This window comes from Taudactylus pleione, unplaced genomic scaffold (genome assembly GCF_031769625.1).
Source record: "Taudactylus pleione unplaced genomic scaffold, aTauple2 ptg001066l, whole genome shotgun sequence".
Taxonomy (NCBI): Eukaryota; Metazoa; Chordata; class Amphibia; order Anura; family Myobatrachidae; genus Taudactylus; species Taudactylus pleione.
In genome coordinates, this window is record NW_028285467.1 from 570,525 (window position 1) to 588,060 (window position 17,536).

General features: G+C 56.9%; 1 protein-coding gene across 3 annotated transcripts in view; it reads left to right on the top strand.

Moving 5' to 3' along the window:
- Window positions 1–7,561: 7,561 nt before the first annotated feature.
- LOC148453893 (uncharacterized) overlaps window positions 7,562–17,536 on the top strand; it is a 110,510-nt gene continuing 100,535 nt past the window's right edge. For all 3 annotated transcript variants that reach the window (XM_088461551.1, XM_088461552.1, XM_088461553.1), the window contains exon 1: window positions 7,562–7,697. The gene's annotated coding sequence lies outside the window, so the exon portion shown is untranslated. The remainder of the gene's footprint in view (window positions 7,698–17,536) is intronic.

Below are 17,536 nucleotides of genomic sequence, written 5' to 3' on the forward strand. Positions count from 1 at the left end.
CATCCCATTCCTCCACCAGCCATTTCAGGTTTGGAATTCCGGGTTTTCTGGGCTGCTCAGTACAAAGTGGAGATATGGAACTCCATGTTTTCCAGGTCGCCCAGAGCCAGCAGGAAGTCTGTAGCACAGGAAGGGTTTAAAACTCTCACACACCTGATGCTCGTTGTCCTGATGCTTAGTAGCAGCCAGGAACTAGGGACATTGGCCCTGATTCAGACCAGCACGTTGCCACAGGCAGCTCGCAGAGTTTGTAGGTTGTTTTGTCTCCAGGCCGCTCGCAAAGCTTTGGGCTGTGACCATCGGGCTTGCGACAAGACCCTGGGGTAGGGTCTCGGCTGCCACAAGCCCGAGTGGACTCCCTGCTCTAATAGAGCAGGAAGTCCACTACTGACATCACTAGTGATGTCAGTAGGTCCTCCCACAAACACCAGGCGTTTCTAAGGGAACGTCTGCGTTTGTGCAGCCACCCCCCCTTACAAATCGTGGCGAGCTGTCACTCACCATCAACTGCCGCCCCGTCTTGTAGCGAGCCCCGCAGCGACTGAAATTCAGTCGCTCGGTGGGGCTCCCGCCTGACGCGGCTCATGCGCAGTGGCCAAACAGTGAGCCGCTTGTGCGCTCACGAGCGGCTCTGAATCAGGCCCATAGTGTTTTAGTGCCAGGGTCCAAGGGCTATGCTGGGAGAGCATGCCCAAATTGTGGCTGAGACTTTTATGTTTATTTTCTGTTATATGCCTGTATGTATGCGGCCTAACCTCATGTGTGCCTGTGTGTGTGCAGTCTAACCTCATGTGTGCCTGTATGTATGCGGCCTAACCTCATGTGTGCCTGTGTGTGTGCGGCCTAACCTCATGTGTGCCTGTATGTGTGCCTGTATGTATGTGGCCTAACCTCATGTGTGCCTGTGTGTGTGCAGCCTAACCTCATGTGTGCCTGTGTGTGAGGCCTAACCTCATGTGTGCCTGTGTGTGTGCGGCCTAACCTCATGTGTGCCTGTATGTGTGCGGCCTAACCTCATGTGTGCCTGTATGTGTGCTGCCTAACCTCATGTGTGCCTGTGTGTGTGCAGCCTAACCTCATGTGTGCCTGTATGTGTGCGGCCTAACCTCATGTGTGCCTGTGTGCGGCCTAACCTCATGTGTGTGCGGCCTAACCTCATGTGTGCCTGTGTGTGTGCGGCCTAACCTCATGTGTAGACACACACATAGACAAAAAATAGGCACTGGACTATAACCACCTCAGTGGACCAGGATAAATGTATGGAGTGTGTAGAGGACCAGGAGATTAATTAGTATAAAGCAGCCGTCATAGAGGTGGAGGAATCTGGACCCTCCCAACAATTACCAAGAAATCAAAAGCACAGATAGACAGGCGCTAAAGATACTAATATTTAATAAGAAGACCACAGTAAATAGTAAAATTAAACACTCAAAAAATTAATAAAAATACATATTGGATAGGAAATGCTAAAATGACATATTAATGGGATAATGAAAATAAAAATAAATATATATATATATAAATAAATTAGAGAATTACTTCAACTAAGACAATAAAAAATGAATAGGAAAATAAAAGCAATATTTGTAATTGCATACAATCTGCGCCAAGCAGAGAATAATAAACCTGCCAGATAAATTGTAAATATGTAGCAACAATGGCAGTGTATAGTGGCTTACATATAAACAATCACAGATAACATTAAAGGTGTTGATGTTTACATAGCTCTTAGATGGTCCGTGTAGACATATATATATATTAATGTCTCTCACACATCTGAGACTGTAGGAGAATGTTAATTAGTACACCATAATAAAGGTGTTCCAGCCTATGTGGCACAACGGATTTTTAGGGGGACTGTTGATGTCCAGTGATATTCTGAAAAAAAGTTGGAATATAAATTGAGCCCTTAGGAGCTGGGCTTATAGATCGTTCATCTAGGAGCATTGGCTGTTTCTAACATTTGAAGCCACTCCTAATACGTGTAGACCGCACAGCTGCAGACAGCTCTGTTCAATATATCAGAGAATAAAAATGTAAAAAACATTTTTTTAGAATAGTGCACATTCAAGCATGCATGCTTTATAGGGTCTGTCACTCACGATCCAGTTGTGACCATAAGTCATACCGTACTCCCCACTTATCTTTCACATGCAGTGGCCTCACAGTAATCCACGGAGGAGAGTGATCGGCTCCGATGCAATCACCCGTCGGTGTGCAGCGTCTCCTGAAGAAGCTGCCGATGTTTCTAAGGCGGAGAAACGCGTAGAGAGAAGGAGGGGACGTGAGACCGCAAGCCGGGCAAGTGAGTCACTGACTACTCTACACTGACCACTTTACACGGAGGAAGAACAATAACGCTGCACACCGACGGTGCATTTCCTATCCAATATGTATTTTTATTAATTTTTTGAGTGTTTAATTTTACTATTTACTATGGTCTTCTTATTAAATATTAGTATCTTTAGCGCCTGTCTATCTGTGCTTTCGATTTCTTAACCTCATGTGTGCCTGTGTGTGTGCGGCCTAACCTCATGTGTGCCTGTGTGTGTGCGGCCTAACCTCATGAGTGCCTGTGTGTGTGCGGCCTAACCTCGTGTGTGCCTGTGTGTGTGCGGCCTAACCTCATGAGTGCCTGTGTGTGTGCGGCCTAACCTCGCGTGTGCCTGTGTGTGTGCGGCCTAACCTCGCGTGTGCCTGTGTGTGTGCGGCCTAACCTCGCGTGTGCCTGTGTGTGTGCGGCCTAACCTCGCGTGTGCCTGTGTGTGTGCGGCCTAACCTCGCGTGTGCCTGTGTGTGTGCGGCCTAACCTCGCGTGTGCCTGTGTGTGTGCGGCCTAACCTCATGTGTGCCTGTGTGTGTGCGACCTAACCTCGCGTGTGCCTGTGTGTGTGCGGCCTAACCTCGCGTGTGCCTGTGTGTGTGCGGCCTAACCTCGCGTGTGCCTGTGTGTGTGCGGCCTAACCTCATGTGTGCCTGTGGCCTAACCTCATGTGTGTGCGACCTAACCTCGTGTGTGCCTGTGTGTGTGCGGCCTAACCTCATGTGTGCCTGTGTGTGTGCGGCCTAACCTCATGTGTGCCTGTATGTGTGCGGCCTAACCTCGTGTGTGCCTGTGTGTGTGCGGCCTAACCTCGCGTGTGCCTGTGTGTGTGCGGCCTAACCTCATGTGTGCCTGTGTGTGTGCGACCTAACCTCGTGTGTGCCTGTGTGTGTGCGGCCTAACCTCGCGTGTGCCTGTGTGTGTGCGGCCTAACCTCGCGTGTGCCTGTGTGTGTGCGGCCTAACCTCATGTGTGCCTGTGGCCTAACCTCATGTGTGTGCGACCTAACCTCGTGTGTGCCTGTGTGTGTGCGGCCTAACCTCATGTGTGCCTGTGTGTGTGCGGCCTAACCTCATGTGTGCCTGTATGTGTGCGGCCTAACCTCGTGTGTGCCTGTGTGTGTGCGGCCTAACCTCGCGTGTGCCTGTGTGTGTGCGGCCTAACCTCGCGTGTGCCTGTGTGTGTGCGGCCTAACCTCGCGTGTGCCTGTGTGTGTGCGGCCTAACCTCATGTGTGCCTGTGGCCTAACCTCATGTGTGTGCGACCTAACCTCGTGTGTGCCTGTGTGTGTGCGGCCTAACCTCATGTGTGCCTGTGTGTGTGCGGCCTAACCTCGTGTGTGCCTGTGTGTGTGCGGCCTAACCTCGCGTGTGCCTGTGTGTGTGCGGCCTAACCTCATGTGTGCCTGTGTGTGTGCGACCTAACCTCGTGTGTGCCTGTGTGTGTGCGGCCTAACCTCGCGTGTGCCTGTGTGTGTGCGGCCTAACCTCGCGTGTGCCTGTGTGTGTGCGGCCTAACCTCATGTGTGCCTGTGGCCTAACCTCATGTGTGTGCGACCTAACCTCGTGTGTGCCTGTGTGTGTGCGGCCTAACCTCATGTGTGCCTGTGTGTGTGCGGCCTAACCTCATGTGTGCCTGTATGTGTGCGGCCTAACCTCGTGTGTGCCTGTGTGTGTGCGGCCTAACCTCGCGTGTGCCTGTGTGTGTGCGGCCTAACCTCATGTGTGCCTGTGTGTGTGCGACCTAACCTCGTGTGTGCCTGTGTGTGTGCGGCCTAACCTCGCGTGTGCCTGTGTGTGTGCGGCCTAACCTCGCGTGTGCCTGTGTGTGTGCGGCCTAACCTCATGTGTGCCTGTGGCCTAACCTCATGTGTGTGCGACCTAACCTCGCGTGTGCCTGTGTGTGTGCGGCCTAACCTCATGTGTGCCTGTGTGTGTGCGACCTAACCTCGTGTGTGCCTGTGTGTGTGCGGCCTAACCTCGCGTGTGCCTGTGTGTGTGCGGCCTAACCTCGCGTGTGCCTGTGTGTGTGCGGCCTAACCTCATGTGTGCCTGTGGCCTAACCTCATGTGTGTGCGACCTAACCTCGTGTGTGCCTGTGTGTGTGCGGCCTAACCTCATGTGTGCCTGTGTGTGTGCGGCCTAACCTCATGTGTGCCTGTATGTGTGCGGCCTAACCTCGTGTGTGCCTGTGTGTGTGCGGCCTAACCTCGCGTGTGCCTGTGTGTGTGCGGCCTAACCTCATGTGTGCCTGTGTGTGTGCGACCTAACCTCGCGTGTGCCTGTGTGTGTGCGGCCTAACCTCGCGTGTGCCTGTGTGTGTGCGGCCTAACCTCGCGTGTGCCTGTGTGTGTGCGGCCTAACCTCATGTGTGCCTGTGGCCTAACCTCATGTGTGTGCGACCTAACCTCGTGTGTGCCTGTGTGTGTGCGGCCTAACCTCATGTGTGCCTGTGTGTGTGCGGCCTAACCTCATGTGTGCCTGTATGTGTGCGGCCTAACCTCGTGTGTGCCTGTGTGTGTGCGGCCTAACCTCGCGTGTGCCTGTGTGTGTGCGGCCTAACCTCATGTGTGCCTGTGTGTGTGCGACCTAACCTCGTGTGTGCCTGTGTGTGTGCGGCCTAACCTCGCGTGTGCCTGTGTGTGTGCGGCCTAACCTCGCGTGTGCCTGTGTGTGTGCGGCCTAACCTCATGTGTGCCTGTGGCCTAACCTCATGTGTGTGCGACCTAACCTCGTGTGTGCCTGTGTGTGTGCGGCCTAACCTCATGTGTGCCTGTGTGTGTGCGGCCTAACCTCATGTGTGCCTGTATGTGTGCGGCCTAACCTCGTGTGTGCCTGTGTGTGTGCGGCCTAACCTCGCGTGTGCCTGTGTGTGTGCGGCCTAACCTCATGTGTGCCTGTGTGTGTGCGACCTAACCTCGTGTGTGCCTGTGTGTGTGCGGCCTAACCTCGCGTGTGCCTGTGTGTGTGCGGCCTAACCTCGCGTGTGCCTGTGTGTGTGCGGCCTAACCTCATGTGTGCCTGTGGCCTAACCTCATGTGTGTGCGACCTAACCTCGTGTGTGCCTGTGTGTGTGCGGCCTAACCTCATGTGTGCCTGTGTGTGTGCGGCCTAACCTCATGTGTGCCTGTATGTGTGCGGCCTAACCTCGTGTGTGCCTGTGTGTGTGCGGCCTAACCTCATGTGTGCCTGTATGTGTGCGGCCTAACCTCGCGTGTGCCTGTGTGTGTGCGGCCTAACCTCGCGTGTGCCTGTGTGTGTGCGGCCTAACCTCATGTGTGCCTGTGTGTGTGCGACCTAACCTCGTGTGTGCCTGTGTGTGTGCGGCCTAACCTCGCGTGTGCCTGTGTGTGTGCGGCCTAACCTCGCGTGTGCCTGTGTGTGTGCGGCCTAACCTCATGTGTGCCTGTGGCCTAACCTCATGTGTGTGCGACCTAACCTCGTGTGTGCCTGTGTGTGTGCGGCCTAACCTCATGTGTGCCTGTGTGTGTGCGGCCTAACCTCGTGTGTGCCTGTGTGTGTGCGACCTAACCTCGTGTGTGCCTGTGTGTGTGCGGCCTAACCTCGCGTGTGCCTGTGTGTGTGCGGCCTAACCTCGCGTGTGCCTGTGTGTGTGCGGCCTAACCTCATGTGTGCCTGTGGCCTAACCTCATGTGTGTGCGACCTAACCTCGTGTGTGCCTGTGTGTGTGCGGCCTAACCTCATGTGTGCCTGTGTGTGTGCGGCCTAACCTCATGTGTGCCTGTATGTGTGCGGCCTAACCTCGTGTGTGCCTGTGTGTGTGCGGCCTAACCTCATGTGTGCCTGTATGTGTGCGGCCTAACCTCGTGTGTGCCTGTGTGTGTGCGGCCTAACCTCGCGTGTGCCTGTGTGTGTGCGGCCTAACCTCATGTGTGCCTGTGTGTGTGCGACCTAACCTCGTGTGTGCCTGTGTGTGTGCGGCCTAACCTCGCGTGTGCCTGTGTGTGTGCGGCCTAACCTCGCGTGTGCCTGTGTGTGTGCGGCCTAACCTCATGTGTGCCTGTGGCCTAACCTCATGTGTGTGCGACCTAACCTCGTGTGTGCCTGTGTGTGTGCGGCCTAACCTCATGTGTGCCTGTGTGTGTGCGGCCTAACCTCATGTGTGCCTGTGTGTGTGCGGCCTAACCTCATGTGTGCCTGTATGTGTGCTAAGGTGCAGTGTTTGCTGGTGCCCATAAGACACTGGCCCTCATTCAGAGGCGCTCGCAAAATGCGAACGCTTGTTCTGAATGAGGATGGCCGCTTGTGTTTTGAAGTGCGGCCTCCTGGTCGCTAGTTAAGCTGTGGGTTACCCCCACAGCTTTAGCGACCGACCAGGTTGATGGATGCGATGGTCAAGACCATCGCGACCATCGGGGCTTGCGACGAGACCCTAAGGTTGGGTCTCGGCAACCGCAAGCCCCAGGGAGCTCCACACTGACATCACTGCCGCCCACTTAAGGAACGCCTCCATTTGTGAAACCACCCCCATGCCACGCCTACAAAACGGGGCAAGCTGTCGATCAACATCTACAGCCGTCCCTTTTGTAGTGATCTCCAGAGCGAGAGAATTTATCTTTCGCTCCGGGGCTTGCGCACGCGCAGTGCGGCTGCTGCGAGTGCGCAGGGTCTAAATATAGACCCGCTTGCGGGCGCTGTGATGGCATAGTGCGGTGTGATCACTGGCGGTGATGTCACAGCAATCAGTAATATATGGGGGACAGAAACCCTGTGCGCTGGGGAGATTCCTGGGAGGTCAGGGTCTGCGTCTCCCCGGCCTGGGCACCGCAGAGCTACAAGGGGCAGAGCGACCTCAGGGTGACGGCCGATGGCTTCGCAGATGATCCCATGCTGCGGTTTAGGACGCAGCGTTCGGACCTGTGATGTTAGCAGTGCTGCTGCGCCCATCTCTGCATCAGGACCTGACTGGCTGCCCCGCATGGCCCATCCCTGCTCTGCTGCCTGCAGGGGCGGGGTTATGCGACAGGGGGGCGGGGTTACTGACATTCGGAAGCGCGTATAGGGCAGGAGGCGGAGTTATGGGGTAGGAGGGCGTGGTTATGGTACAGATGGGGAAGGTAACGAGGTAGGAGGGCGGGGTTATAGCCGGGCTCGCGCACATGTAGGTGACGTCAGATGCACTAATATTGGGTAAACCAATCACCAGAGGCCTCTAAAACTATCTTGCCAGAGGGGCGTGGTCTCCCGTGCGGGACGATAAAACTGACGTCAGTGGACGGTCCGCGCATGCGCAATGCTGCTGTCATGGCGGCGCCCTGTGTACGGAGACTCAGCTGAAGATCTCACGTATCCACTGGAGACGGCGGCTGCTTCCTACCCCGGGATCCACAGCGCCGCCATGTGCCCCGGGCCAGGTACCTGCGTGCTCTCTGTACATGTATGACGTCACTCACTACGACTCTATGTGTACGTGTGTGACGTCACCTCCTCCCTACAGCGCAGCGTGTGTACGTGTGTGACGTCACCTCCTCCCTACAGCGCAGTGTGTGTACGTGTGTGATGTCACCTCCCTACAGCGCAGTGTGTACGTGTGTGACGTCACCTTCTCCCTACAGCGCAGTGTGTGCGTGTGTGACGTCACCTCCTCCCTACAGCGCAGTGTGTACGTGTGTGACGTCACCTCCTCCCTACAGCGCAGTGTGTACGTGTGTGACGTCACCTCCTCCCTACAGCGCAGTGTGTACGTGTGTGACGTCACCTCCTCCCTACAGCGCAGTGTGTACGTGTGTGACGTCACCTCCTCCCTACAGCGCAGTGTGTACGTGTGTGATGTCACCTCCCTACAGCGCAGTGTGTACGTGTGTGATGTCACCTCCTCCCTACAGCGCAGTGTGTACGTGTGTGACGTCACCTCCTCCCTACAGCGCAGTGTGTACGTGTGTGACGTCACCTCCTCCCTACAGCGTAGTGTGTACGTGTGTGATGTCACCTCCTCCCTACAGCGCAGCGTGTGTACGTGTGTGATGTCACCTCCTCCCTACAGCGTAGTGTGTGTACGTGTGTGATGTCACCTCCCTACAGCGCAGTGTGTACGTGTGTGACGTCACCTTCTCCCTACAGCGCAGTGTGTGCGTGTGTGACGTCACCTCCTCCCTACAGCGCAGTGTGTACGTGTGTGACGTCACCTCCTCCCTACAGCGCAGTGTGTACGTGTGTGATGTCACCTCCCTACAGCGCAGTGTGTACGTGTGTGACGTCACCTCCTCCCTACAGCGCAGTGTGTACGTGTGTGATGTCACCTCCCTACAGCGCAGTGTGTACGTGTGTGACGTCACCTCCTCCCTACAGCGTAGTGTGTGTACGTGTGTGATGTCACCTCCCTACAGCGCAGTGTGTGCGTGTGTGACGTCACCTCCTCCCTACAGCGCAGTGTGTACGTGTGTGACGTCACCTCCTCCCTACAGCGTAGTGTGTGTACGTGTGTGATGTCACCTCCCTACAGCGCAGTGTGTGCGTGTGTGACGTCACCTCCTCCCTACAGTGCAGTGTGTACGTGTGTGACGTCACCTCCTCCCTACAGCGCAGTGTGTACGTGTGTGACGTCACCTTCTCCCTACAGCGCAGTGTGTGCGTGTGTGACGTCACCTCCTCCCTACAGCGCAGTGTGTACGTGTGTGATGTCACCTCCCTACAGCGCAGTGTGTACGTGTGTGACGTCACCTCCTCCCTACAGCGCAGTGTGTACGTGTGTGACGTCACCTCCTCCCTACAGCGCAGTGTGTACGTGTGTGACATCACCTCCTCCCTACAGCGCAGCGTGTGTACGTGTGTGACGTCACCTCCTCCCTACAGCGCAGTGTGTACGTGTGTGACGTCACCTCCTCCCTACAGCGCAGCGTGTGTACGTGTGTGACGTCACCTCCTCCCTACAGCGCAGTGTGTACGTGTGTGACGTCACCTCCTCCCTACAGCGCAGTGTGTACGTGTGTGACGTCACCTCCTCCCTACAGCGCAGTGTGTACGTGTGTGACGTCACCTCCTCCCTACAGCGCAGTGTGTACGTGTGTGATGTCACCTCATCCCTACAGCGCAGTGTGTACGTGTGTGACGTCACCTCCTCCCTACAGCGTAGTGTGTGTACGTGTGTGATGTCACCTCCCTACAGCGCAGTGTGTACGTGTGTGACGTCACCTTCTCCCTACAGCGCAGTGTGTGCGTGTGTGACGTCACCTCCTCCCTACAGCGCAGTGTGTACGTGTGTGATGTCACCTCCCTACAGCGCAGTGTGTACGTGTGTGACGTCACCTCCTCCCTACAGCGCAGTGTGTACGTGTGTGACGTCACCTCCTCCCTACAGCGTAGTGTGTACGTGTGTGACATCACCTCCTCCCTACAGCGCAGCGTGTGTACGTGTGTGACGTCACCTCCTCCCTACAGCGTAGTGTGTACGTGTGTGATGTCACCTCATCCCTACAGCGCAGTGTGTACGTGTGTGACGTCACCTCCTCCCTACAGCGTAGTGTGTGTACGTGTGTGATGTCACCTCCCTACAGCGCAGTGTGTACGTGTGTGACGTCACCTTCTCCCTACAGCGCAGTGTGTGCGTGTGTGACGTCACCTCCTCCCTACAGCGCAGTGTGTACGTGTGTGATGTCACCTCCCTACAGCGCAGTGTGTACGTGTGTGACGTCACCTCCTCCCTACAGCGCAGTGTGTACGTGTGTGACGTCACCTCCTCCCTACAGCGCAGTGTGTACGTGTGTGACATCACCTCCTCCCTACAGCGCAGCGTGTGTACGTGTGTGACGTCACCTCCTCCCTACAGCGCAGTGTGTACGTGTGTGATGTCACCTTCTCCCTACAGCGCAGTGTGTACGTGTGTGATGTCACCTTCTCCCTACAGCGCAGTGTGTACGTGTGTGACGTCACCTCATCCCTACAGCGCAGTGTGTACGTTTGTGACGTCACCTCCTCCCTACAGCGTAGTGTGTGTACGTGTGTGATGTCACCTCCCTACAGCGCAGTGTGTACGTGTGTGACGTCACCTTCTCCCTACAGCGCAGTGTGTGCGTGTGTGACGTCACCTCCTCCCTACAGCGCAGTGTGTACGTGTGTGATGTCACCTCCCTACAGCGCAGTGTGTACGTGTGTGACGTCACCTCCTCCCTACAGCGCAGTGTGTACGTGTGTGACGTCACCTCCTCCCTACAGCGCAGTGTGTACGTGTGTGACATCACCTCCTCCCTACAGCGCAGCGTGTGTACGTGTGTGACGTCACCTCCTCCCTACAGCGCAGTGTGTACGTGTGTGATGTCACCTTCTCCCTACAGCGCAGTGTGTACGTGTGTGATGTCACCTTCTCCCTACAGCGCAGTGTGTACGTGTGTGACGTCACCTCATCCCTACAGCGCAGTGTGTACGTGTGTGACGTCACCTCCTCCCTACAGCGCAGTGTGTACGTGTGTGATGTCACCTTCTCCCTACAGCGCAGTGTGTACGTGTGTGACGTCACCTCCTCCCTACAGCGCAGCGTGTACGTGTGTGACGTCACCTCCTCCCTACAGCGCAGTGTGTGTACGTGTGTGACGTCACCTCATCCCTACAGCGCAGTGTGTGTACGTGTGTGACGTCACCTCCTCCCTACAGCGCAGCGTGTGTACGTGTGTGACGTCACCTCCTCCCTACAGCGCAGTGTGTACGTGTGTGACGTCACCTCCTCCCTACAGTGCAGTCTGTACGTGTGTGACGTCACCTCCTCCCTACAGCGCAGCGTGTGTACGTGTGTGACGTCACCTCCTCCCTACAGCGCAGTGTGTACGTGTGTGACGTCACCTCCTCCCTACAGCGCAGTGTGTACGTGTGTGACGTCACCTCCTCCCTACAGCGCAGTGTGTACGTGTGTGACGTCACCTCCTCCCTACAGCGCAGTGTGTACGTGTGTGATGTCACCTTCTCCCTACAGCGCAGTGTGTACGTGTGTGATGTCACCTTCTCCCTACAGCGCAGCGTGTACGTGTGTGACGTCACCTCCTCCCTACAGCGCAGCGTGTACGTGTGTGACGTCACCTTCTCCCTACAGCGCAGTGTGTACGTGTGTGACGTCACCTCCTCCCTACAGCGCAGTGTGTACGTGTGTGACGTCACCTCCTCCCTACAGCGCAGCGTGTGTACGTGTGTGACGTCACCTCCTCCCTACAGCGCAGTGTGTACGTGTGTGACGTCACCTCCTCCCTACAGCGCAGTGTGTACGTGTGTGACGTCACCTCCTCCCTACAGCGCAGTGTGTACGTGTGTGACGTCACCTCATCCCTACAGCGCAGTGTGTACGTGTGTGACGTCACCTCCTCCCTACAGCGCAGCTTGTGTACGTGTGTGACGTCACCTCCTCCCTACAGCGCAGTGTGTACGTGTGTGACGTCACCTTCTCCCTACAGCGCAGTGTGTACGTGTGTGATGTCACCTCCCTACAGCGCAGTGTACGTGTGTGATGTCACCTCCCTACAGCGCAGTGTGTACGTGTGTGACGTCACCTTCTCCCTACAGCGCAGTGTGTACGTGTGTGACGTCACCTCCTCCCTACAGCGCAGTGTGTACGTGTGTGACGTCACCTCCTCCCTACAGCGCAGTGTGTACGTGTGTGACGTCACCTCCTCCCTACAGCGCAGTGTGTACGTGTGTGACGTCACCTCCTCCCTACAGCGCAGTGTGTACGTGTGTGACGTCACCTCCTCCCTACAGCGCAGTGTGTACGTGTGTGACGTCACCTCCTCCCTACAGCGCAGTGTGTACGTGTGTGACGTCACCTCCTCCCTACAGCGCAGTGTGTACGTGTGTGACGTCACCTCCTCCCTACAGCGCAGCGTGTGTACGTGTGTGACGTCACCTCCTCCCTACAGCGCAGTGTGTACGTGTGTGACGTCACCTTCTCCCTACAGCGCAGTGTGTACGTGTGTGATGTCACCTCCCTACAGCGCAGTGTGTACGTGTGATGTCACCTCCCTACAGCGCAGTGTGTACGTGTGTGACGTCACCTCCCTACAGCGCAGTGTGTACGTGTGATGTCACCTCCCTACAGCGCAGTGTGTACGTGTGTGACGTCACCTTCTCCCTACAGCGCAGTGTGTACGTGTGTGACGTCACCTCCTCCCTACAGCGCAGTGTGTACGTGTGTGACGTCACCTCCTCCCTACAGCGCAGTGTGTACGTGTGTGACGTCACCTCCTCCCTACAGCGCAGTGTGTACGTGTGTGACGTCACCTCCTCCCTACAGCGCAGTGTGTACGTGTGTGACGTCACCTCCTCCCTACAGCGCAGTGTGTACGTGTGTGATGTCACCTCCCTACAGCGCAGTGTGTACGTGTGTGACGTCACCTCCTCCCTACAGCGCAGTGTGTACGTGTGTGATGTCACCTTCTCCCTACAGCGCAGTGTGTACGTGTGTGATGTCACCTTCTCCCTACAGCGCAGCGTGTACGTGTGTGATGTCACCTCCTCCCTACAGCGCAGCGTGTACGTGTGTGACGTCACCTTCTCCCTACAGCGCAGTGTGTACGTGTGTGACGTCACCTCCTCCCTACAGCGCAGTGTGTGTACGTGTGTGACGTCACCTCCTCCCTACAGCGCAGCGTGTGTACGTGTGTGACGTCACCTCCTCCCTACAGCGCAGCGTGTGTACGTGTGTGACGTCACCTCCTCCCTACAGCGCAGTGTGTACGTGTGTGACGTCACCTCCTCCCTACAGCGCAGTGTGTACGTGTGTGACGTCACCTCCTCCCTACAGCGCAGCGTGTGTACGTGTGTGACGTCACCTTCTCCCTACAGCGCAGTGTGTACGTGTGTGACGTCACCTTCTCCCTACAGCGCAGTGTGTACGTGTGTGACGTCACCTCCTCCCTACAGCGCAGCGTGTGTACGTGTGTGACGTCACCTTCTCCCTACAGCGCAGTGTGTACGTGTGTGACGTCACCTTCTCCCTACAGCGCAGTGTGTACGTGTGTGATGTCACCTCCCTACAGCGCAGTGTGTACGTGTGTGATGTCACCTCCCTACAGCGCAGTGTGTACGTGTGTGACGTCACCTCCTCCCTACAGCGCAGCGTGTACGTGTGTGACGTCACCTCCTCCCTACAGCGCAGCGTGTACGTGTGTGACGTCACCTCCTCCCTACAGCGCAGTGTGTGTACGTGTGTGACGTCACCTCCTCCCTACAGCGCAGCGTGTACGTGTGTGATGTCACCTCCTCCCTACAGCGCAGCGTGTGTACGTGTGTGACGTCACCTCATCCCTACAGCGCAGTGTGTGTACGTGTGTGACGTCACCTCCTCCCTACAGCGCAGTGTACGTGTGTGACGTCACCTCCTCCCTACAGCGCAGTGTGTACGTGTGTGACGTCACCTCCTCCCTACAGCGCAGTGTGTACGTGTGTGACGTCACCTCCTCCCTACAGCGCAGTGTGTACGTGTGTGACGTCACCTTCTCCCTACAGCGCAGTGTGTACGTGTGTGACGTCACCTTCTCCCTACAGCGCAGTGTGTACGTGTGTGACGTCACCTCCTCCCTACAGCGCAGTGTGTACGTGTGTGACGTCACCTCCTCCCTACAGCGCAGTGTGTACGTGTGTGACGTCACCTCCTCCCTACAGCGCAGTGTGTACGTGTGTGACGTCACCTCATCCCTACAGCGCAGTGTGTACGTGTGTGATGTCACCTCCTCCCTACAGCGCAGCGTGTGTACGTGTGTGACGTCACCTCATCCCTACAGCGCAGTGTGTGTACGTGTGTGACGTCACCTCCTCCCTACAGCGCAGTGTGTACGTGTGTGACGTCACCTCCTCCCTACAGCGCAGTGTGTACGTGTGTGACGTCACCTCCTCCCTACAGCGCAGTGTGTACGTGTGTGACGTCACCTCCTCCCTACAGCGCAGTGTGTACGTGTGTGACGTCACCTTCTCCCTACAGCGCAGTGTGTACGTGTGTGATGTCACCTTCTCCCTACAGCGCAGTGTGTACGTGTGTGACGTCACCTTCTCCCTACAGCGCAGTGTGTACGTGTGTGATGTCACCTCCTCCCTACAGCGCAGCGTGTACGTGTGTGATGTCACCTCCTCCCTACAGCGCAGCGTGTACGTGTGTGACGTCACCTCCTCCCTACAGCGCAGTGTGTACGTGTGTGACGTCACCTCCTCCCTACAGCGCAGTGTGTGTACGTGTGTGACGTCACCTCCTCCCTACAGCGCAGTGTGTGTACGTGTGTGACGTCACCTTCTCCCTACAGCGCAGTGTGTACGTGTGTGACGTCACCTCCTCCCTACAGCGCAGCGTGTGTACGTGTGTGACGTCACCTCCTCCCTACAGCGCAGCGTGTGTACGTGTGTGACGTCACCTCCTCCCTACAGCGCAGCGTGTGTACGTGTGTGACGTCACCTCCTCCCTACAGCGCAGTGTCTGTACGTGTGTGACGTCACCTCCTCCCTACAGCGCAGTGTGTACGTGTGTGACGTCACCTCCTCCCTACAGCGCAGCGTGTGTACGTGTGTGACGTCACCTCCTCCCTACAGCGCAGTGTCTATACGTGTGTGACGTCACCTCCTCCCTACAGCGCAGTGTGTACGTGTGTGACGTCACCTTCTCCCTACAGCGCAGTGTGTACGTGTGTGATGTCACCTCCCTACAGCGCAGTGTGTACGTGTGTGATGTCACCTCCCTACAGCGCAGTGTGTACGTGTGTGATGTCGCCTTCTCCCTACAGCGCAGCGTGTACGTGTGTGACGTCACCTCCTCCCTACAGCGCAGCGTGTACGTGTGTGACGTCACCTCCTCCCTACAGCGCAGCGTGTACGTGTGTGACGTCACCTCCTCCCTACAGCGCAGCGTGTACGTGTGTGACGTCACCTCCTCCCTACAGCGCAGTGTGTACGTGTGTGACGTCACCTCCTCCCTACAGCGCAGTGTGTACGTGTGTGACGTCACCTCCTCCCTACAGCGCAGTGTGTGTACGTGTGTGACGTCACCTTCTCCCTACAGCGCAGCGTGTACGTGTGTGACGTCACCTTCTCCCTACAGCGCAGCGTGTACGTGTGTGACGTCACCTCCTCCCTACAGCGCAGTGTGTGTACGTGTGTGACGTCACCTCCTCCCTACAGCGCAGCGTGTACGTGTGTGACGTCACCTCCTCCCTACAGCGCAGCGTGTACGTGTGACGTCACCTCCTTCCTACAGCGCAGCGTGTACGTGTGTGACGTCACCTCCTCCCTACAGCGCAGCGTGTGTACGTGTGTGACGTCACCTCCTCCCTACAGCGCAGCGTGTACGTGTGTGACGTCACCTCCTCCCTACAGCGCAGCGTGTACGTGTGTGACGTCACCTCCTCCCTACAGCGCAGCGTGTACGTGTGTGACGTCACCTCCTCCCTACAGCGCAGCGTGTACGTGTGTGACGTCACCTCCTCCCTACAGCGCAGCGTGTACGTGTGTGACGTCACCTTCTCCCTACTGCGCAGCGTGTACGTGTGTGACGTCACCTTCTCCCTACAGCGCAGTGTGTACGTGTGTGACGTCACCTCCTCCCTACAGCGCAGTGTGTACGTGTGTGACGTCACCTCCTCCCTACAGCGCAGTGTGTACGTGTGTGACGTCACCTCCTCCCTACAGCGCAGCGTGTACGTGTGTGACGTCACCTCCCTACAGCGCAGCGTGTACGTGTGTGACGTCACCTCCTCCCTACAGCGCAGCGTGTACGTGTGTGACGTCACCTTCTCCCTACTGCGCAGCGTGTACGTGTGTGACGTCACCTCCCTACTGCGCAGCGTGTACGTGTGTGACGTCACCTTCTCCCTACAGCGCAGCGTGTACGTGTCTGACGTCACCTTCTCCCTACAGCGCAGTGTGTACGTGTGTGATGTCACCTCCTCCCTACAGCGCAGTGTGTACGTGTGTGACGTCACCTTCTCCCTACAGCGCAGTGTGTACGTGTGTGACGTCACCTCCCTACAGTGCAGTCTGTACGTGTGTGACGTCACCTCCTCCCTACAGCGCAGTGTGTACGTGTGTGACGTCACCTCCTCCCTACAGCGCAGTGTGTGTACGTGTGTGACGTCACCTTCTCCCTACAGCGCAGTGTGTACGTGTGTGACGTCACCTCCTCCCTACAGCGCAGTGTGTACGTGTGTGACGTCACCTCCTCCCTACAGCGCAGTGTGTACGTGTGTGACGTCACCTCCTCCCTACAGCGCAGTGTGTACGTGTGTGACGTCACCTTCTCCCTACAGCGCAGTGTGTACGTGTGTGATGTCACCTTCTCCCTACAGCGCAGTGTGTACGTGTGTGATGTCACCTCCCTACAGCGCAGTTTCTGTACGTGTGTGACGTCACCTTCTCCCTACAGCGCAGTGTGTACGTGTGTGATGTCACCTCCTCCCTACAGCGCAGCGTGTACGTGTGTGACGTCACCTCCTCCCTACAGCGCAGTGTGTACGTGTGTGACGTCACCTCCTCCCTACAGCGCAGTGTGTGTACGTGTGTGACGTCACCTCCTCCCTACAGCGCAGTGTGTGTACGTGTGTGACGTCACCTTCTCCCTACAGCGCAGTGTGTACGTGTGTGACGTCACCTCCTCCCTACAGCGCAGCGTGTGTACGTGTGTGACGTCACCTCCTCCCTACAGCGCAGTGTCTGTACGTGTGTGACGTCACCTCCTCCCTACAGCGCAGTGTGTACGTGTGTGACGTCACCTCCTCCCTACAGCGCAGCGTGTGTACGTGTGTGACGTCACCTCCTCCCTACAGCGCAGCGTGTGTACGTGTGTGACGTCACCTCCTCCCTACAGCGCAGCGTGTGTACGTGTGTGACGTCACCTCCTCCCTACAGCGCAGTGTGTACGTGTGTGATGTCACCTCCCTACAGCGCAGTGTGTACGTGTGTGATGTCACCTCCCTACAGCGCAGCGTGTACGTGTGTGACGTCACCTCCTCCCTACAGCGCAGCGTGTACGTGTGTGACGTCACCTCCTCCCTACAGCGCAGCGTGTACGTGTGTGACGTCACCTCCTCCCTACAGCGCAGCGTGTACGTGTGTGACGTCACCTCCTCCCTACAGCGCAGCGTGTGTACGTGTGTGACGTCACCTCCTCCCTACAGCGCAGTGTCTGTACGTGTGTGACGTCACCTCCTCCCTACAGCGCAGTGTGTACGTGTGTGACGTCACCTCCTCCCTACAGCGCAGTGTGTACGTGTGTGACGTCACCTCCTCCCTACAGCGC